The 22,473-nt window shown below is 36.7% G+C and overlaps 1 long non-coding RNA gene across 2 annotated transcripts in view; it reads left to right on the forward strand.

The window, feature by feature from the left end:
* Positions 1-22,119, forward strand: part of LOC306660853 — a 34,800-nt gene extending 12,681 nt beyond the window's left edge. Inside the window, exons 2-4 of one of the 2 annotated variants that reach the window (XR_013763761.1) lie at positions 9,728-9,901; positions 15,152-15,258; positions 21,280-22,119. This is a non-coding gene — a long non-coding RNA (uncharacterized lncRNA). The remainder of the gene's footprint in view (positions 1-9,727; positions 9,902-15,151; positions 15,259-21,279) is intronic. The other variant, XR_013763762.1, reaches the window with a different exon arrangement.
* Positions 22,120-22,473: the final 354 nt, after the last annotated feature.

The following is a 22,473-nucleotide window of genomic DNA, read 5'->3' on the forward strand; positions in this document are numbered from 1 at the left end:
CTCCTAAGTCATTGACATGCATGTTATTTGAAATCTTTGTTTTCTTGAAATAGGCATTTATTATAAACTTCTCTTTTAGTACTTCTTTTGCTGCATCCCATAGATTTTGTTGTTTTCATTTTCATTTTTTTCAAAAAATTTAAAATTCCCTTTCATTTCTTCAATGACCCATTGTTCATTCAAGAGTATGTTATTCAGTCTCCATGCTTTTATAATTTCTAAAAAGCTTTTCTTTTTTAAAAATTTTATTTGCTTTTATTTTTACAGACTGCATTTCAATTCATTGTACATAAATGGGGTATACAACTTTTCATTACTATGGTTGTACATTATGTAGAGTCACACCATTCGTATCATACATGTACATAGGGTAATGTCTCATTCCACCATCTTTCATACCTCCCGCCTCTTCCCCCCTCTCATTTCACTCTACACAATCCAAAGTTCCTCCATTCTTCTCTTACTACCCCTCGTTATGTATCATCATCCACTTTTCAGTGAAAACATTTGATTTTTTGGGGATTGGCTTATTTCACTTAGCATGATATTCTCCAACTCCATCCATTAACCTGCAAATGCCATAATTTTATTCTTTATGGCTGAATAATATTCCATTGTGTATATATACCACAGTTTCTTTATCCATTCATTTATTGAAGGGCATTTAGGTTGGTTCCACAATTTAGCTATTGTGAATTGAACTGCTGTAAACATTGATGTGGCTGCATTACTGTAGTATGTTGATTTTAAGTCGTTTGGGTATCAACCGAGGAGTGGGATAACTGGGTCAAATGGTGGGCATTCCAAGTTTTCTGAGGAATCTCCATATTGCTTTCCAGAGTGGCTACACCAATTTGCAATTCTACCAGCAATGTACAAGTATGCCTTTTTCCCCACATTCACCCTGAAAATGTGTTCTTGATAATGGCCATTCTAACTGGAGTGATATGAAACCTTAGGGTGATTTTTATTTGCATTTCTCTAATTGCTAGAGATGTTGAGTACTTTTTCATATATTTGTTGATTGCCTGTATATCTTCTTCTGTTAAGTGTCTTGCCCAGTTCCTTAGCCCATTTATTGATTGGGTTCTTTGTATTTTTGGTGTAAAGTTTTATAAATTCTTTATAAATTTTGGAGATTAGTCTGTCTGAAGTGTGTGTGGAAAAAATTTTCTCCCACTCTGTAGGTTCTCTCTTTTCACATTATTGATTGTTTCCTTTGCTGAGAAATAACTTTTCAGTTTGAATCCATCCCATTTATTGATTCTTGCTTTCATTTCTTGTGCTCTGGGAGCCTTGTTAAGGAAATCTGGTCCTAAGGCCAACATGATGAAGATTCAGGCCTACTTTGTCTTCTATTTGTTGCAGGGTGTCTGCTCTAATTCCTAGGTCCTTGATCCATTTTGGGTTATGCAGGGTGAGAGGTAGGGGTTTAATTTCATTTTACTGCATATGGATTTCCAGTTTTCCCAGCACCATTTGTTGAACAGGCTATCTTTTCTCCATTGTATGTTTTGGGCAATTTTTTCTAGTATGAGGTTACTGTGTTTATGTGGGTTTGTCTCTGTGTCTTCTATTCTGTACCATTGGTCTACCTGTCTATTTTGGTGCCAATTTTGTTACTATTACTCTATAGTGTAGTTTAAGGCCTAGTACTGTGACACCCCCTGCTTCACTGTTCCTGCTCAGGATTGCTTTGGCTATTCTGGGTCTCTTATTCTTCCAGATGAATTTCATGATTGCTTTCTCTATTTCCATGAGGAATGTCATTGGGATTTTAATTGGAATTGCATTGAATCTGTACAGCACCTTTGGTAGTATGGTCATTTTGACAATATTAATCCTGCCTATCCAAGAACATGGGAGATCTTTCCATCTTCTAAAGTTTTCTTCAATTTCTTTCTTTAGTGTTCTGTAGTTTTCATTGTAGAGATCTTTCACCTCCTTTGTTAGATTGATTTCCAAGTATTTTATTTTTTTGAGGCTATTGTGAATGGAATGGTTTTCCTAATTTCTCTTTCAGAGGATTCATCACTTATGAATAGAAATGCATTAGATTTATGTGTGTTGATTTTATATCCTGCTACTTTGCTGAATTCATTTATTAGTTCTGGAAGTTTTTTGGTGGAATTTTTTGGACCTCTATAGAATCATGTCGTTGGCAAATAGTGATAGCTTGAGTTTTTTTCCTATTCGTATCCCTTTCATTTCTTTGGTCTGCCTAATTGCTCTGGCTAGAGTTTCAAGGACAATGTTGAGAAGAAGTGGTGAAAGAGGGCGTCCGTGTCTTTTTTCCAGATTTTAGAAGGTATGCTTTCAGTTTTTCTCCATTTAGAATGATGTTAGCTGTGAGCTTAGCATAGATAGCCTTTACAATGTTGAGTTAGACCTCAACTTTCCCTATTTTTTCTAGTATTTTGAGCATGAAGGGGTACTGTATTTTATCAAACACTTTTTCTGCATCTATTGAAATAATCATGATTCTTAACTTTAAGCCTATTGGTGTGATGGATTACATTTATTGATTTCCTGATGTTGAACCAACCTTGCATCCCTGGGATGAACCCCACTTATCATAGTGCACTATCCTTTTAATATGTTTTTGTGTGTAATTTGTAAGAATTTTGTTAAGGATTTTTGCATCTATGTTCATCAGGGATATTGGTCTAAAGTTTTCTTTCCTTGATGCATCTTTGTCTGATTTTGGTATAAGGGTGATGCTAACTTCATTGAGTAAGTTTGGAAGGGTTCCCTCCTTTTCTATTTCATGGACTACTTTGAGGAGTGTTGGTGTTAATTCTTCTTCAAAGGTCTTGTAGAACTCAGCTGAGAATCCACCTGGTGGGGCTTTTCTTGGTTGGTAGGCTTTTGATGACTTCTTCTATTTTGGTGCTTGAAATTGATCTGTTTAAATCGTGTACATCTTTCTGATTCAGTTTGAAAGGATCATATGTCTCTAAAAAATTGTCAATGTCTTCAAGATTTTCTGTTTTGTTGGAGTATAGACTTTCACAATAGCTTCTATTTATGTTTTGTATTTCAATGGTGTCTGTCATGATATTTCCTTTTTTCATTACGCATTTTACTAATTTTTCTCTCTCCTTCTCTTTGTTAGTGTGGCTGATGGTTTATCAATTTTGTTTACTTTTTCAAAGAACCAACTTTTTGTTTTGTCAATTTTTGAATTGTTTCCTTATCTTTTGGATATTTCAGTGATGTGAATGTTTGACCATTTAATGGTGTCCTAAAGATCTTGAATGTTCTCTTAATTTTTTAACTATTTTGTCTAAATGTGATATTTCAAAAAAATCTGCTTTTAAGCACCAGTATATTCTTCCTTCTGCTTGAGCAAGTCTATCATTGAGACTTTCAACTGAATTTTGTTTTGACTTATTGAGCTCTTCATTTCTAGAATTACCATTTGGTTCTTTCTCATATTCTTTGCTGAATTTCTCATTCAAATCCAGCATTATTGTCTTAATTTTATTTGACTTGTAATCTGTATTCTCTTGGATCCCATTGTTTTTTAAAAATTATTCTCTTGAATTATTAATCAGGCATTTTATCCATTCTGGTATCTTCAGAATGTGTTACTATAGAATTATGATCTTTAAGAGGTATCATATTACCTTGTTTATCTCTCTTTGCTGAGATATGGTGGGTCAGTAATCTCACCCACTTTTATGGAATTGGTCTTCTTAGTTAAGTGACTTTCTCCTGAAAATGTGTCTTGGGGTACAAGTTGGTTATGGAATATTGGCATTATTTCCAGCTAGGCACATGTACAATGATCCTGTAACAACATTCACTATAATTTAGTGACTTTGGGCACAATATAATTATAATATAATACTGTATTATAGTAAAGAGACTCACTGTTTTGGGAGCACTCAAGCATGGACAAACATAGCAGGTCAGACAGATGTGACAGAAGATTGTTTGGTGCCCGCTATTTGTTTATTACTACAATGGGAGTGGTCACCCCTATTAGGTGATGGGGGTTACTTTGGGCACTACTGATGTTGGCTCTTATTTGTAAAGATCTCTGGAGCTATCTGTACCAGTAGTGGCAAGGAGTCTGAAGCACTGTTCTCTGACCAGATGTGGCGTGGGCCCTGATACTTCTTCACAGGGAGAGATGGTGAGAGGAACCATAGCGACTCCCTCTGATGTTCACATCCAATCCTATCAGCATTGCATAATCAGATTAGGTGTGGTGCCTGCCTGGGGACAGGATAACTCAGCTGAAGTGCCTGCAAGAGAAAATGAGAGAACACAGCTGGAATCCAATAGGTTTTCTCCAGAGCTCCGTAGTTTGTGTGTTCTACAGGTGGGGAAACTGCTGAAGCAAGGTATTGCTCAAGGCCACCCCGTCATATGTCTAGGAGAGGGACAGCTTTTTGTGGATGTGACTGAGATACATGACAATAACAACTTAGAGAGGAAAGGTTTATTTTGTGCTCATGGTTTCAGAGCCTTAATCCATGTTTGACCAACTCCATTGCTCTGAGTGAGATGAGGCAGAACGTCATGGCAGAAAGCATGGTGTAGGAAAGCTGCTCAACTTATGATAAAGAGAGCCAGCAAGGAAAGGGCATACCCCCAGTAACCTCCTTCCTCCAGCCATGCCCCACTTTCCCACAGTTACCACCTAGTGATCCATTCCAATTATTACTCTATCAATGGATTAATCCACTGATTAGGTTACAGCTCTTATAATCTAACCATTTCACCTCTGAACATTGCTACATTGGATATCATGTTTCCATTACATGAGCTTTTCAGTGGATTCTTCATCTCCAAATCACAATACCTATGAGTGACAGGCACCTTGAGGGAGTTTTGGGAGGAGGGGTTGCTGGAGCCTTGTGGGTGAGTGCCTTCAGTCAGGGCACAAGCATGAACCTCCATGTGACTGGTCAAACCACTGGTCTCAGAGGGCAGACTCCCTGGTCTTCTGGTTCTTTAGGGTTATTCACTCCTTTTTTCTCCATGTCACAATACCAGTTCACTACAGTGTAGGGCACTCAGCAAATCTGAGCCAGAGTCACTCAATAGGGACAAGTTTGGTCTGCTTGGCAGCTAATCACTGAGCTAGTGTAGAGGAATGTATGTGGGGTCCCAGAGATGGAAATGTGCAAGTGTTTCTGTCCTTTAGAATAGTCGAAATTCAGACAGTAGGTACCTTCCTAAGACGGCTCCTGGCTACAGAACCCTGGGGCTTCATTGCAAAATGATGTCAATTCCTTTTCCAAAGCTGATTTTATGTATTTAGTTAGGAAGGCTTGTGAAACTTTCCAATATATAGGATTCCCAGTACCTGCACTGATAGAGTTTGCTGAGTCTTGTTCACCCTTATCCCTGCAAAGGGGAGACTCCCCATCCCCCAGCTCTGGAGTCAGGTGGCAGCAATGTGCCAGGATATTTTGGTTCTCTTAATTATGCTTTTGTCTCAGGTCTCTGGATCTTATAAGGTTTTCATTTCTTCCATTGATTTCCAAGTGTTTCCCCATGATTACTCACCTTAAAATGCAGCTATATGTCTGTTACTTTTTGTTTGTTTGTTTGGTGGAGAAGCAAGGGAGCGCTAAGATACTCTATTCAGCCATCTTGTTCTTTTCTTTAATTTGCCTTTTCAAGATCACTCAGATATTTTGGGCTCAGCAGTTGTTTATTGTCATTATTTGATAATTTGGTTAAAATGTACCTTTATAAATATCTGTGGGCAATTGAAAAAATTTCATTGGTACTGCTAATAAAACTGAAACAGACATCAGAGTATGTGCTAAAAGCTGTTTATCTTCAGTGAGAATTATATACTTATTAGTCTTCAGACGTTGAATATGTGTTAAATTGACAAGAGAATATTAAACGTTGAAACTATTATTAACCAATGGTTTGCTGCCTGACACACATAGAAACCACTACTGTGGCCTCAGGCTTTTGCAAAAAGAAAAGGCTTTATTGCATCTTCAACCAGCAAGAAGGGCAAAGGTTATAAAGGAGCTTAAATCTGCCTCTCTGACAAACTGGTAGCAGGGGAACTTATAGGAAGAGAGATGGCAGAAGTTGCTTGTTAGATGGGTGGCATGTTTCCTGGGGGAGCGGGGGTTGTATTTTACATGGAAGACTTTGAGCTTTTATTGTCATTGACCAGATGAGCTGGCTTTTTCTACTCATGTTCATTATGAAAAGTTGGTTCCAAATTTTAGGAATCATTAGTGAGAGGTCTCGAGGCTTTTGCTGAAAAACAAATTGAGCACTTTGTTAATTAACATCCAGACATGATCAGGTCTCAGCCAGTTTCAGTACCAGCTTTGTTTGTTCATTCCTCAATCTTGAGAGGCTGGGATAGCCTCTATTCTGTCTACATCCTGCTGAACTAGGGTATAGTTAAGCCTAAGTTTTGGATAGAAGAATAAGTCCCTCAGATAGGATAAGAATCATTAGTGGAACACCACTAATGTAATGTGAGCAATCAAAGCCAGAATAAGTATTTCCTTAAACTATAGGACAGAACATAAAAATGAAGATACCTAAAAATGGAAAGGGAGACCAACTCAAAGGGTTAGGGTATCTCTCATGACTTTGCTAGCTTCAAAAACTTAGAGACTTTTAATTCTATCTGTTGAGATGTGTTACCATATATGCAATAGCTAATATTTACTGTCCTTTGTGAAGACAATAAGAAGTCAAGGGCAGTTTTCTTATCCAAGGACACATAGGCCAGAGATTCCCTTGTGGTTCTTGCAGGACTTTTTATTCTGGGGATCGTTATACTAACCTCACACCATTTTTGCCATGTGTTGGACTCTTGTAGTCAGCGTGGCTTAAGACCTTTTAAGAAAGATGTAGGAGTGGGATATTCTGTTCTTAAGATCAGTTAGTGGTTCACAAGAATATTCAGAATGAGAGATCTCTTTCTGATTTCTATAATATCCAACATTTGAGTGATCCTATTTAGTTGGGTTTTTATTTTTTCTAATGTGTTAATAGAAGTACAGAAGTGGTATTTGTGACTACCCGTATTCCTCCTTGCTTTGCTAGCAGGTAATTGAGAATAACCTAGTTATCAGGAACTGCATGGATAAGGGAGTTTATAAGGACAAAAATTAAGATTATTTCAGATATTATGAATAGTAATCTTTGGCCCAGTGATTAACAGCAACTGTGGCATCATACCAAGGTTGAACAGATAGTTGCTGGATAGAAGTCTTTATACAGCTACTTTCTGCATAAGGTTGTAGTAGCCCCTGTGCAAACTTGTGACCTGGCAGAGTGTTTTTATGATAGTTATTACTGAGCAATCATAAGAATCCTTTCTTTATGACCTCCTAACTTTACTTTTTAGTAGGGCTGACTCACACAACTCCATTTTGATTGACAAGATACCATTCATTTACCATTTTGTAGTTAGGTTTTGCTTGTCACGCATTGCCAGATGGATTGGTCCTGGTTATTGGTCTGACCTTGTCCCATACAAGAGGGGAAGTTATTACTGATTGGGAGTTAGTATCTTAACCCTCTTAGCCACATTTGAGAACAAATAGATTTAGTTATGTTAAGCTTACCTGGAGTCCATTGATAAGTTCAGTTCTGTATTTTCTGTAGATCATGAGTATCAGTGCAAAGCACTAGACCAGCACTATTTTGTTAGGAATTATACTTCTGCAGAATTTTGACAGGCAACAGGTACAAAGTTAAAAGCAAAGCAAATTCAGTTTGTATGATAGTTTGAGACCTAAAACATAATTTTCCTACATCTTTGATAAAAAACTGGCATTACTAATCAAAGAAAAACTAATTTGTTTGCAAAATGAGTTTTATCAGAAAAAATATATTTAAGATTACTTAAGCTGAGCACAGTGGTATACCCCTGTAATTTCAGCTATTTGGGAGGCTGGGATGGTAGAATTGCAAGTTTGAGGTTAGCATAAACAATGTAGTAAATCCCTGTCTCAAAAAAGAAAAAAGTTATTTGAGTCTTTTTCATAAATCTGATTATATGTTTTAAAGAAGAAACAAAACTGAGAATGATAAGAGTAGCTATGGTTAAATTTTGATGAATTTAGGAACTGACAACAAAAGAATGTCAGTATTTTAAGATTATTATTCTCATTACTTTAAACAGAGAATTTGATTCTGATATTGTATCAATGTGTTGTTTAATTTTTAGAGACCAATGTATTTTTTTTTATAATTATAGCCAACATGATTAAATTAGGACAGAAGAGGCTAGATACCTGAGGAATTTTCAGAAAGCAAGTTTATTGACTACAGGGTTCAAAGGTGGCTCTTGCCTAAGAATTCTTCCTCTGAACAAAGATTTTGGAAATTCTTTGAACTTTGTACGGGATTGGGGGAGGGGAGGGGAATCAGAGGTCCACATAAGTGCTTTCTGTTCCATCCTCTAATCCAGACATAGGTTTGACAAGTTTTTACCAAGAAGACAGAGATATCTTTTTGTGCATCAAACTTATAGACTCTACTCTATCATACCTTTTGTGTATAAACCTGGGAATTAAAAGAAAGAGGAAACTACAAACCACAATAACCTCTGCAGTCATACTGCTGATCTGACAAGAGGAGAAGCTTAATTATGGCAAGGGTCTCTTGGGTGGGGGTATCTGGTGTGCTTCATTATCACATACAAATTTTCTTTTATATGATCTTGACCTTTATAAACCCTCTATGACTTTCTGAGACCCTCTGTGATTTGCTTAAACATTTAGTTTTTTTCCTTTGTTTCTTTCCATTCTGGAATAATCCAGTCATTTTCCTTTTTAGGACAAAAATTTTACATCATACAAAATCCTTTCTCATCCAACAAAAATCTCTTTTTATTAATAAAAGAGTATATATTTTTCTCATTAAAACCCATCTTATTATGACCCTGCAGTTTTCTAGTACCTCTCCTTTGAAGGGTAGATCAATATTAGTAGCACCCAAAACAGAGAAGATGCAGCCCTGAATCAGATAGCCCCTATAAAGACTTTAACATTATTGTAATAAACAGAATGAGCTAAATTATTATTTACAGTATTTCTAATTGTGAGCAAGAGGATGGGGAAGGGTGTAGGATGTAAGTGAGTAATTAGAGGTACCTGTCAAAGGGCCTCCAGTCTCCTATAGGTGTCTCAGGAAGTTGCCCTTCCAACAATGGTGGCCACTCCCTCAGGAATAATAAAAAATGCCTACACCAGCCTCCCAAGAAGCTGGGGAGCCCCAGAGAGGGTGCACTGAGTCAGTGCGGGGTGGGGCGGGGGACGGGCTTGGTGTCTGGTGTCTAACAATATGCTCTTTTGGAATGCTGTAATCTTGGCAACCAAAGGATAAATTTTGGTCAAAATATATTAAATAAGAAAACAAAAGAGTTGCCTCAAACTCTTATTCTATATATTTCTATAATGGACATTGGCATCTAGTCTTCTGGGCCTTCCTTAATTCCTTAATTTCTTTCTGACTCAGAGCTATAATTTGGAGATATGAGGATGTTAGCAAACTAAGTTTAAGATAGGTTAAATAACTTATAAGCAATTGTAATATTGTAAAATTTTATCAAAAATTCAAAATGAAGTAATGTATCTCATAAATCATCTTTCAAATGTCCATTGCCTACTGAAATTGTGAAACTGATAGGAACCTTTCCTATCTAACTGCTGAGGTCCTATTCCCTATAAAATTAAGAAGTTTATGTACTGAATAATCTGCCTTTTTTATCTTCCAGTGTTTGCCAAAGCAGAAAAATGAATGTGATGACTTACATGCGGTATGCAAGATATAAATTGAATGGCAGTCCAGATTGTAAGTTCCCAGGAGGCATGAACAACATTAACTTTCTGTGAGAAATTTTAACATTGAACATACATATACATTGAATCCAGCCTCCTTAATGACAAAGGTGGGTGGAAATGACTCTAAATTTTTTCACTGTCAATGACAAGAAACCTGTTTTTTATTTTTGTTTTTTTGTTTTTTTTATGGCGTACTGTTATACATTTCCTATTTCTAAACACAGGGGCACTGTACTGCTCTTTCAGTGATCACACTTCTCCAATGGCAGATCTGATCCAGTCCCCATAGACAGAAATGCTCATGGCAACTGAGTGCAGTGGAGTGGCAGTTATTGCTACCCTAACTCATAATGCCCACGGACTTGTAGTGCCCATCCTGAGAGTACTGCGGCAGTCCTGAGAGTCTCCTTACAAGCAGCAGAGAATCCTCTTTGCTGTCTGATTCATGGCAGACACCAACCTATAACTATGTAGAGTCATCAAACTGGATACACATCACCGTCTAATTTCTCAGATTTGTATTTTCTGTGTACAACAGAACAGAGAACTGGCCTGTCAGGTATTTGACTAATGTTATAGATCACTGAATTGGATTAAAATCTAGTACTTTCAAGGAGAGGCTGAAAGATACATTTAGTACCACTTCATTTAATGCTGACAGTAGACTGCTATGCAGATTTCGAGCATCTACTAAAAATAAACTACCTAATTCAACTATGAAGTTGAGTTATTAAAAATAATTTTTTGGTCGTCAAAAACCATTGAATATTGATAATTTCACATAGTTCAGATAAGTGATGAGAATTGAGTTCACTTCAAATATCAAATTAGCAATCATCAATATAGATTTTTTTCATGTTTCATTTTAAAACTACCATGCATTTATACTTCATTATGTTCAGCAAACACCCATTCATGAGATACTCTTGAGAAGAAAACTCCTGAATTCATCAATGCAGTCCTTGAACTACCATGCAAGAGGATGATTCTGCCTCTCCCACATATATTGATGTTTTTTAAAATATAGTCCCTGATAGTTTCAACAAAATGTACTGTCAGCAATACCTTAGCTTGCTATACAGTTTTAGACAATTCATCTTCCAGTAGAAAGGGAATAAAAGACATGATCTAGGCAAATACTTGATTGATACAAATCAAACTGTACATGTTAATGTGATTCAGTGTGGTATTTGTATACAGTGTGTATTGATCACATCCAAGTCCCACCCCCCCTAACTTTCCCAGACCATAGTAACCACTATTCTACTTTGAGGACAACTTTTTTCTTTCATTTTCACATATGAGAGAACATGAGATACTTGTCTTCCTGTGTCAGGCTTATTTCACCTACTGTCCTCTATTTCTATCTATTTTGCTCCAGATGGCAGGACTTCATTCTTGTTTGTGACAAGATAATACTACACTGTGTATTTATACCACATTTCTTTCTCCATTCTTCTGTTGATGGGCACCTAGACTGATTCTTTGTCTTAGCTTTTGTGAGTAGTGCTTTGGTGCACATGGGTGTGCAGTACGTGTGTGGCTCATTTGTATGCTGGCTGCATTTCCTTTGGGTATATACTCAGGAGTGGGATAGCTGGATCCTAGGATAGTTTTGTTTTTTGTTTGGAGAAGTTCCATACTGTTTTCCATGTTGGGTTTTCTAACTTACATACCCACCAACAGTGTGTAAGAGTTCCTTTTGCTCTACATAGCAGCATTTGTTATTTTTAGATTTTGTAATAATCATTCTAACCAGGTTGAAATGGTATCTTACTGTAGTTTGATTTGTGTTTCCCTAACAGTTAAAGATACTAGCATCTTCTCATAAATTTGTTGGCTATTTGTATTTCTTCTTTTGAGAAGTGTCTATTCAGATCATTTGCCCATATTTTAATTAAATTTCTTGTTTTTTTTTTAGTTGTTTTCAAAAATTCATTCTATATATTACCCTCTGCTACATGAATTGCAGCTGGCAGGTATTTTTTCTATGCTATACATTATTTCTTTAATCTGTTGTTTCTTTTGCAGTACAGAAGCTTTTTCATCCATTTGTCAGCTTTTGCTTTTGTTTCCTATGCTTTGTGCTACTATCCAGAAAACCATTGCCTGTACCAAAATCTTGAAATGCTTCCTCTATGATTTCCTCTAGTACTCTCATGGTCTTAGGTCTTAAGTTAAGGTCTGTGTCCATTTTGAGTTGATTTTCGTACAAGATGAGAGATAGGGTCAAGTTTGAATCTTATGTTTGAGAATATCTACGTTTCCTAGCACCATTTGTTGAAGAGGGTGTCCTTCCTTAAAAGTATTTTGTTGGTGTCCTTTGTTGAGAATTAGTTGGCTGTAGATACTCGAAACATTCCTGGGTTGGTTCTCTATTCTGCTTTTATACCAATATAATGCTGTTCTGGTGACGATGGCTCTGTAGTATGTTAAAAGAGGTATTTTGATGCGTCCGGTATGTGTTTCCCTGGGAGAGTTGGTGGCAGGAATCACAGCACCCCCTCTCTAATAAGTCAAACCCTGGTAGCACTGCTTGATCAGGTAATGTGCAAAGTCAGCTGGTGGTGGGAACTATGTAGGTGTGGTGACAGCAGGAGTAATGGTGTTCCTCTGCTACTTTCTGGGTGTGGCTACCCAGGAGTGACTTTATCCCCCAAGTCTTGGCATGCCTGGGGATGGCACAGAAGCCAGGGCTTTTCTCCCCAGTTCTTTCATCTGTAGTGCCCAGCAGGGAAGAAGCAGTAATGGGTCATGGCTAGAGCCAGACTAAATTCCTCTAGGCCTCCCTTGGCTATGTGGACTCTGGGTTGGGTGATAGTCAGGGGTTTTCTTCCCCCAACTCCTTCAGGTGAAGTGCTTGGTGAGTGATTGAGAAGGGAAGGGAGCCAGTACTGGGCAAAAGTTCTCTGTAGACCTTCTTAGCGGATGTGTTCTGGGGACAGGATGACAGCCAGAGAACCTGGTGACTCAAGTCTCCCTGGCAGCATGCAACAAGCTCCTGTTTGTGAAGCAGTAGTGGAAACTTCTGAGGTTCTTTCCCTACCTGTTAGTATGCAGGGCTGGGTGGTGGAAACCTCTGGGTAACTGCCTTCAGTCCTGGCACTGGCATGAATCCACATGCAATTCTCAGAGGGCAATGCCCTCTATGTCATAACAGCCATCACCTAAATTTCGGGGCATCAGCAGATTTGCGTCACACACTCAACTGGGCCAGGTTTGGTTTGCTGAGCCACTGTAATGAAATGTCCTGGGGAATATTCCCAGAGATGAAATATCCAGGGGTTTCTGAACCACAAAGTAATTCAAATTCAGACAAGTAGGTTCTTTCTCAAGATGACTTCTGACTATAGCACCCTGGGGAGTCACAAGAAGATAATGTGAAGTCATTTTCCAAAGGAAGGTTACTGTGCAGATTTCAGGTTACTCATTAGGCTGCAAGCCTGTGAGGGTCTTGAAACTTTCCAAGAGCTAGGATTGCCAGCATTTGTGCTAATAGCATTTGCTGGGTTTTGCTTTCACCCTCACCCTGCAGAGAGGAGACCTCCCTTCTTCCAGCAAAGGAGCTGGGCCAACAGATATCAGGGTGTTTTGTTTCTTTTACTATGTTATTGTCCCAGGTCTCTGAAACTTAGAAGGATTCATTTTTCTGTTAATTTCCAGTGTTCTCCCACAATCACCTACCTCAAAATGCATCTGTATATCTACTGCTCAGGTGATCCTTTGTGGAGTATCAGGTGAGTGCCAGGTGCCTCTATTCAGCCATCTTATATACCAGTCTAGGAAAATGCTATTAAAGGATGAGGAAAAAAAAAAAAAAAAACCTGTTGAAGAGGTAAATCCCACCCATTCTTCTCTGAGCACTTCTCTGATATTGTTAGGCTATTTGTAAAGAACTAATTTTATTCCACTTTGGCTTATACCACAAAAACCCCAAAATATTTTATGAGGGTTATTCTATCTTTGCAACAGTCTTAAAATAGAAAAATAACACTGCTTTATAGAAGGAAAAGACCAACTTTATACCCAAATCAGGTATAAACAAATGAAACAAACAGTACACTTCATTTTTAAATATTAAGTCCAGTTGTGCACATGCCTATAGCCCCAACAATTCCAGAGGTTGAGGCAGGAGGATTGCAAGATGGAGGCCAGCCTCAGCAATTTAGCAAGGCCTTAAGTAACTTAGTGAGCCCCTCTCTTAAAACTAAAAATAAAAGGGGCAGGAGTTGTACCTCAATGGCAAAGGACCCGTGGGTTAAATCCCCAGTAATTCATATGTGTGTGTGTGTGTGTGTGTGTGTGTGTGTGTGTGTGTGTGTGTGTGTGTCCATACTTTGTTCTAGTGGTTTCATGGTGCTCTCATTCTTCTGACTTGACTTTTACCGAACAGACTTCATGTTTAAGTACTGTCTGAAGGCTGACAATTGAAATTGCAATTACAGTTTATTTGTAACTTGTCAACTCAGTGGAAGCAAAACCAGAGTCATGCTTTGATCTTTATATGGGCTAGGTATTTTCACATAATCTTCCCACCCATTTACACAATCTCATGATTTCAGAAAAATGCTTCATCTCTCTGGTAACAAGCTCATACCTTCCAGTATGGATCTTCACAGTGGTAGCATCTACACTGTTAGGAAAACAACTGTGTATGTTTACAGTGGAGCTGGGAAGTAATTACATATAAATAAGATATATAAATATTAGGTAATAAAATTATATATTTCCTAATATAATATTTTATAAGTACCATCGAACTTGTATTAGTGAATATAATGACCTAAAAGCCAAGCAGTCTCCTTTAGACTCATTATTATACTTTTTCTACTATCATTCCTACTAAAACTGAAAATCAATAAACAGTATTCTCTCAGATATCACATATTTGTTTAGAGTCTAATATTGGCAGAGGTGGGGAATATACTTTGTAGTTCACTTGTTCCCCATCCAGCAGTCATACATTGGAAAAGTAATTTTATCTTATCATCTTCCCCTAGTAAACATAGATACAAACTCTCCTAATTATAAGAATTTGAAAGAGAAAGGCAAATATCACTTATTCCATATTGATATTAATATTATCTGTATTGTTTGTTCTTCTATAATGGCTCTAGGAATATCTACTTTGACCAAATTACCTGTTTAAACTCTAATTTAACAAGTATTCCAAAAAGAAGGTGCTACCTATTACTACTCAGAAGGGATCCTCCTAGTTTACATGTTGTCAGGTTGGTCCAGGTATTGCCATGTCATCCTGGGATAACAGTAACATGATCTACCTTGAGATGTGGACATGTTTCTCATTCATTACCATCTTTTACAATGCATCTGTCTTTTTGTCTGTGTGCTTCCAGGATATCACCTTGTTGAATTTGAAGTGCTAATGGAGATAATTATGTTTCTTCTTCAACTGTGTTACATGAGGAATGCAGAAGAATCACATTTGTATTAAATTTTAAAGGTAGTTATTTATTTAATTCTTCATAGGTATATTTGTACATGTAAATATTCACTTTTTCATCCCCAAAATTTTTTTTGTAAACATTGTATATGTACTTCAGTGTGTATATACAATACCCAGACACAAAATACAGTGTTGTGTTTATTTTCTAATGGTGTTTCACTTCATTTTTATCCAAATTTTTTACATATTTAAATGTTCAAGCATATCTGCTATGTTGGTTCACTTATTTCAATGATTTGTTCTTTATTTTTACTGTTATATCTAATTAAATTTTACAAAACTCTAAGTGGTATACTCTTTACCCACTCACCCAAATGCCAGTTTGTTCCAAATCTTGCTATACTACCTTCACAAATATTTTCTGCCAAATCTCCTTGATCTAAAATTTTCCTATATTAACATATTATATATTTTGACCACTTTTCTTATTCTGATTTTTTTCATTTACTAGATTATGTTATATCAATGCTACTATCACTGGATATAGATCTTCTATATCATTCTTTTTAGTAGCACTGTATTCAGATAATGAACATACCACAATTAAATCTCACTGGCTCACATTTTGGTTATTTTCATTTTCTTCTTATCAGCTGCATCAAGCATCCCAGCTCACAACTCTGCATTTGTGCCAGTATTCCTGGAAGGTAGAATTGCTGGACTATGAGGCATGATTTAATTGATTAATATTGCTAAATTGCCTCATTTTTGGAAAACACGGCTGTAACAACTTGCACTGTACCCTACTTTGCTTGATTTATAAATATTCCAAGAATATTAAAAATATTCATACCCTAAATCTAGTGATTCTACTCCTGGGAAATTTATCTGAAGGCATTCCAAAATCTGGAAATATTTATATACAAGCATAGTTAATCCAATGCTAAGTTTAGAAAAGGAAACAGTATTTTTATGAAAATCATGGAAAGTCTACTATGTGGTCATTAAAATGTGTTAGGGGTTTGGCTCAGTGGCAGAACACTTGCATGTGTGAGGCCCTGGTTTGATTCCCAGTACCATCAGAAAAATAAATAATATTTTAAAACAACCTTTAATAAAGTAATGCTAATAATCCAAAGTGGATAAAATATAAAATATATATTATTGCAACTAGTTCAATACAAACATACAGAATAGTATAGAAAATACATGAAGAAAATATGCCCACATGTTCATATGAAGGATATAACTAGACAGTAGGGACAGACATGGAAATTATAGATCTGTAATGAGAAATTGTCCATAATAGTAATAAGGATATCTCTCACTCTTAACATTGAAATGTGTGGGTGCAGACATAGAAAAAGGTACTGAAAACTCGGGCAGAGGGAATAGAAAGTTTCTGTTGTTCTTGACATTAGGTGGTAGTAAGGAAAGCAAGATCCTTGGAGAATAGGAAAAAGGGATCAAAGTGGAGGGTAAGACAAACAGGCTAGAGAGAATGGATCATTTATGACTACTATGGATTTTGTAAGAAAGAACAATGCAGACGCACAGGAGTGCTGCATGCTTATGTAAGTCAGCTGTTCATACCTGACCAAAATACCTGACAAGAAAAAGTTAGAGAACAAAAGTTTAATTTTGGCATGCAGTTTCAGAGGTCTCTCATGGTCAACTGACTCCATTGCTCTGGGCCTGCAGTGAGGCAGAACACCATGGCAGAAGGATGTGGCAGAGGAAAACTTCTCAGCTCATAGCAGCTATGAAACAAGGAGAAGACCAGGGAAATGGTAAATCCTTCAAGAGTGTGCCCTCACTGTATAGAGGGAAAAGAGGGGTGGGAGGGGTGGGGGGAAGGGAAAAAAATAACAGATTGAATCAAACAATATTACCCTATGTAAATTTATGATTACACAAATGGTATGCCTTTACTCCACGTACAAACAGAGAAACAACATGTATCCCATTTGTTTACAATAAAAAAAAAGAAAAAAAAAAAAAAAGAGTGTGCCCTCAGTGACCAACTTTCTCCAACTAGTTCCCACCTCCCAGTAGTCATGTCAGCTATGAGGTCAAAGCCCTAATCCTTACCTAAAAGTTATACTTCTGAACCTTGTGGCATTGGGAATCTTGCTTTCAACAAATGAGCTTTTGTGCAGACATTCCAGATTCAAATCATAACAGTGGTTCTGAAAGTAGAAACCACAAAATTTTAAGGACACTAAACCTCATCATTATTATTTCTCAAGAACAGTGATTCTCAATTGTGTTTGCATGTTATAATTTCCAGAAGTTTATAAAATACCAATGTCAGGTTCAAGAAGGACTACAATAGCAAGGCATGGTGACGCATACCTGTAATCCCACAGGAGGACACAGGAGGCTGAGGCTGGAGAATTGCAATTTGAGACCAACCTCAGCAACTTAGCAAGATCCTGTCTTGCTATAAAAAATAAAAAGGACCTGGGGACATAGCTTAGTGTTAAAGTCCCCCTGTGTTCAGTCCCCACTCCAAAAAGAAAAGGTCCGGGAGGGGAAGGGACTAAGATACAAGGTCAACACAGAAGGCAATTACATTTCACATAGAATGCAAAATTAGAAATGCAATGCTGAAGTATACACACAAATAGTACCTCTATGCTAGGAACTGCATACAGGATGAAAGAAAATCAAAGACCTAAGTGGAAAATCATAATATTCATGGATCAGAAGACTCATCATAAAATAAAGACATAAATTTTCCCTAAATGGAGCTACAACTTTAATACAGTTCCTGTGAAAATCACAAGCTTTGTGTAGACATAAGCATATTTTAAAATTTATAAGAAAAGGCACAAACCTAAGGATAGCTAAAACAGTCTTCACATTGAATAAACTGAAGGGAATCACTTCCTGATACAAAGCCTAATACACAGCTATAGTCATCAAGACAGTGTGCTATTGATAACAACAGAGATTCAGAAGTAGACTCACAGACTTATGGCAGAAGCACAACACCAATTCAATGGAGAAAAGACAGCTTTTCCACATGTGGTATTGGAGCAATTGCTGGAGGGTGGGGGCAGGGAGGCATACCTCAACCTAAAGCTATAAAACTTGCAGAAAAATCATAGCAAAATAATCTTCAGGAATATGTTAGCTTTCTGTCACTGTGATAAATACATGAAATAAAAAGCTTATATGGTGGAAAGGTTTATTTTGTCTCACAGTTTCAGAAATTTCAGTCCATGTGTGCTTGTTCATGTTCCTTTGGGCCTGTGGCTACACAGTACATCATGACAGTGGAAGCATGGGGCAGAAGAAAACTGTCCAGGAAGCAAAAAGAAAGATTCTGGTTTCTCCATCGCTTCTTCAAGGGCATACCCCAATGAGACCTAACTTCCTTCCACTGGGTTCCACCTTCTAAAGGTTATACTGCCTCTGAATAGTGCCACGGGCTGATGACCAAGCCTTTAGCATATGGGCCTTTGAGTAAAAGAATTATTAGACTTGACACAAAAGCATGTCCTTAAGAGGAAAAGGGAGAAATTGTACTTCACCAAAATTAACATCTTTGCCTTGGGAATGATCCCATTAACAGCATGAAAAGACAAGCTTTAGACTAGACAAAAATGTCTGCAACCCACACATTTGACAAAGACTAGTATCTGAAATATCTCAAACCACAGTAAGAAAAAAATTCCATTAAAAAAGAGATTAAGACGTGAAAGAGTCATTTCAGAAGAGGTTCTGAAAATGGCAAATAACCACGTGAAAAGATTCAATATCAGTAGCCAATAGGGAAATACAGTATCTCTATATATTTGAAAGAATGACTGAAATAAAAAAATAGTGACAATAACAAATACTAATGTGCAGGCAGAAAAACTGAATCATTCATTCATTGCCAGTGAGATTATAAAATAGTACAACTCTGGAAAAACACTTTGGCAGTTTTTATAAAACTAAACATGAAACTACCATATAACCAAGGAATTGTACTCTTGGAACTTTATCATCCAGAAAGGTAAACTTGTGTTCACTGAGAAACCTGTATGTGAATGTACATGGAAGCTTTACTTGTAATGAACAAAAACTTGTCCATTCTTCAACATTTGAATGGTTATTCAATGGATATTCTTCAACAGTTGAATGGTTAAACTGTGGTATCTCCAGAGGATTATGTCAAGTGGAAAAAGTCAATCCAAAAGGTTATATAGTGTATGATTCCATTTATATAACTCTTGAAATGACCACATATAGGAATGGAGAAGAGACTAGTGGTTGCCAGAGGTCTTGGAGGGAGAGTCGGGTGCAGATGTGACTGGGGAAGTGGGTATGGGTAACACTAGGGATCACTGTGGTGATCAAAACACTCTGTACCCTGATTGTATCAATGTCAATATCCTTCAAGGTGTTACCAATGGGGCAAAGTGGTAAAGATACATTGAATGTTTCTGTAGTATTTCTTAAACCATGAGTGAATCTACAATTAACATAAAAAATTAAAATATATGAATAGGTTAAGACAAGGAGGGGGGAAATGTTGATGCTAGATTTCCAGTCTTGAGATTCTTATTTGGTTCAAAATGCAGGGTATGTGTATGTGTATGTGTGTGTGTGTTCAAGCAACTTGGGATTATAATGTGCAGCCATGAATAAGCATTGTTCTTGATGTTCTCATTGATTTGGTTGAAAACCACACAACCCAAATGATGAGCTGAAACATGACTGGGGGTTTATAGGGTGAAAGTATCAAGACAGAAATAAGGAGGCAAGACTATTGGCAGAGGGTAGCAGAAGCCTGTTCCAGAGTCATGTGATTCTGTGGAAAGGCACAAGTGTGAGAGTGGGGATGCCTTGTTAAATACACTTTCTCACTGAATGCCCACCTGTGCTAAGTAGATAGGCAGGGTACTATTATTCCTTTTCTACAAATGATAGAGCTGGGGCACAGAAAATAACCTGCCAATATTACTATGCAACAGAGGCAGAATTTTTAATCCCTCACAAAAATTTCTCATTAGCTTTGGGTTAAGTACCCAACTAAACAAAAATAAGATTTTGCTAAATTATGAAGGTAGAGAAAATTGAACAATTGATGTACAAACTCATATACTAAGTATTTGGAGTAACCTTAAAAGGACATAAAGACTAAGAATAAACAGAACACAGTTAAAAATGAATTTCTTTGAAATCTTGTATAGCCCACCATCGATTAAAAACACATAAAAGTGTTTCTGTAGGTTATTTGAATTTTCAGAGAAAGTAGCTTAAATTTTAAAAAGTTCTGAAATAATTATTTAACTACAGAAGTATAGCAACGAAATGATGTACCCCATTTGTGTACAATGAATCAAAATGCAGTCTGCAAAAAAATTTAAAAATAAAAAAAAATTAGAAAAGTATATACAGTACTTCTAAGTAAGATGAAATATATAAATTAAATGATAAAGGCTCAAAATATGGAAGAGAGTTACCCACATTGACCTAGTTCAATGGGTTTGTCTAGAAGCAACAATGACAGATCATTAGTGAGAAGGCTGGCTGAGTGTATGCAGCTTTGACTTGTATCGAGCTCCCATTTTCCATGTTCTAGAAGTAACTTCTTCCTACCACCAGGTTGTCTGCGACAGTACTTATCATAAGAAAAGGGAAGGGGGGATACCACTTTTACTGAAACCATAATGATTTTTCATAATTACAAAAAAATGTTTTTCTGTAACAGTTCTAATTTATATTGATATTGATTTTAATCTTGAATTCTTAACAAAATAGGGGGTTCTGCCAGGTGATTTTGTGCATACCTATAATTCCAGTAACTAAAGGCGGAGGCAGGAGGATCATAGTTCAAAGTCAGACTCAGCAACTTAGCCAGACCCTGTCTCAAGAGAAAAATTTAAAAGGGCCAAGGATATGGCTCAGTGACTAAATGCCCCTGGGTCTAATCCTTGGGACCAAAATAATAAATAAATTAAATAGGAGATTCTCCTTAATAACTTCATTGAGAAAAATTTTAACTTTCTTACTTTCATAACATGAAACAAAATATGCTTATGTTTCATCTTGTCTCAAAGTAATGATTATTTATATTTCCAGGTTGATAGTGTCAGAACTGAGTTGAACTAGAGGATGATTGCCAAGCTGATATCTGTTATGGAACTGCTTGCTTGCTGGTGGGGAGAAATGATCTGTGTTGTGAGCATATCGTAAGACTTTTTATTCTGTATCTCAAAAGCAGGAAAACAGAGAAAACAAGAAGACGTATGGGATTTCTAAAGCCATAAAGCAGTGAAAGAACATAACTTGGTGCATAGAGGCACAAATTGAATGGCCAAACCGCTGATTTGGACCAGCTCTACCGTTTATTAAATCTATGCCCTTGGACAACTTATTTAACTTCTCTCTCTGTCTCAGTTTTTTTCATCTGTGAAATGGAGATACTTATATGGGATTAAATAGTTGGTATTTGCAAAGTAATATATTTGTTAAATAAAAATAAACCTCAACCAAAATTTAAAGCAAATTATTAGATGACTTTTGAACACTTGGGAGAATAAATTGGTGATCACGAGAAGCTGACATAGGATCCTTAACATGCCACATTGAATTAACCCAATTTCATTTTTAAAAGAGCTAATTCGATGGTAGCTAGGGGTAATGGGATAAACTTAATGAATCTTGACTTCAGTGTGAAGCACTTAATAAAGCATCTTATAACATCCCTGTTAACAGAAAATTGTAAGTAATTATATAACTAGAAAGTTCCACAGCTGATTAAGTAACTATATAAGAAATGTTAACTGAGGGGAAGGTCTTAACGATAGAGAAATGATTCTATCCTTGGTTCTTCCAAGTACAATATTTCTGTTAATGACTTATACATAAATATAGATAACACATTTAAAAAATCTGTAGGTTTAAGATGGATTGCAAGGTGAAAAGGTAGGGGCTAGTTTAAATACAGATTCCTAGAGATCATTTAGTTCAAAGTATCATCTTACAAAAAAAAATCCTCCTAAAATAACACCAAAACTGGTTATCATACTTGAAGATATAGCATAGATCTATGTGCATTTTCTCCTTTTGAACAGTTCCAATTGCTACACTATTCTTCCTCACATTTAGTCAAAAGGCTTAAATGTGATGATACCACATGACTGGTATGGAGGCCAAGAACACAGAGTGTTTGGGTTTTAATTCTACTTTCTCTACTTATTAGCTATGTAATGGGGTTTGTGACTTGGTTCCCTATTTAAATTGTGGATAATGCAACTATAGAATTGTCACAAA

Source organism: Sciurus vulgaris, assembly GCF_902686455.1.
Source record: "Sciurus vulgaris genome assembly, chromosome: 5".
In the NCBI taxonomy this organism is placed as follows: domain Eukaryota; kingdom Metazoa; phylum Chordata; class Mammalia; order Rodentia; family Sciuridae; genus Sciurus; species Sciurus vulgaris.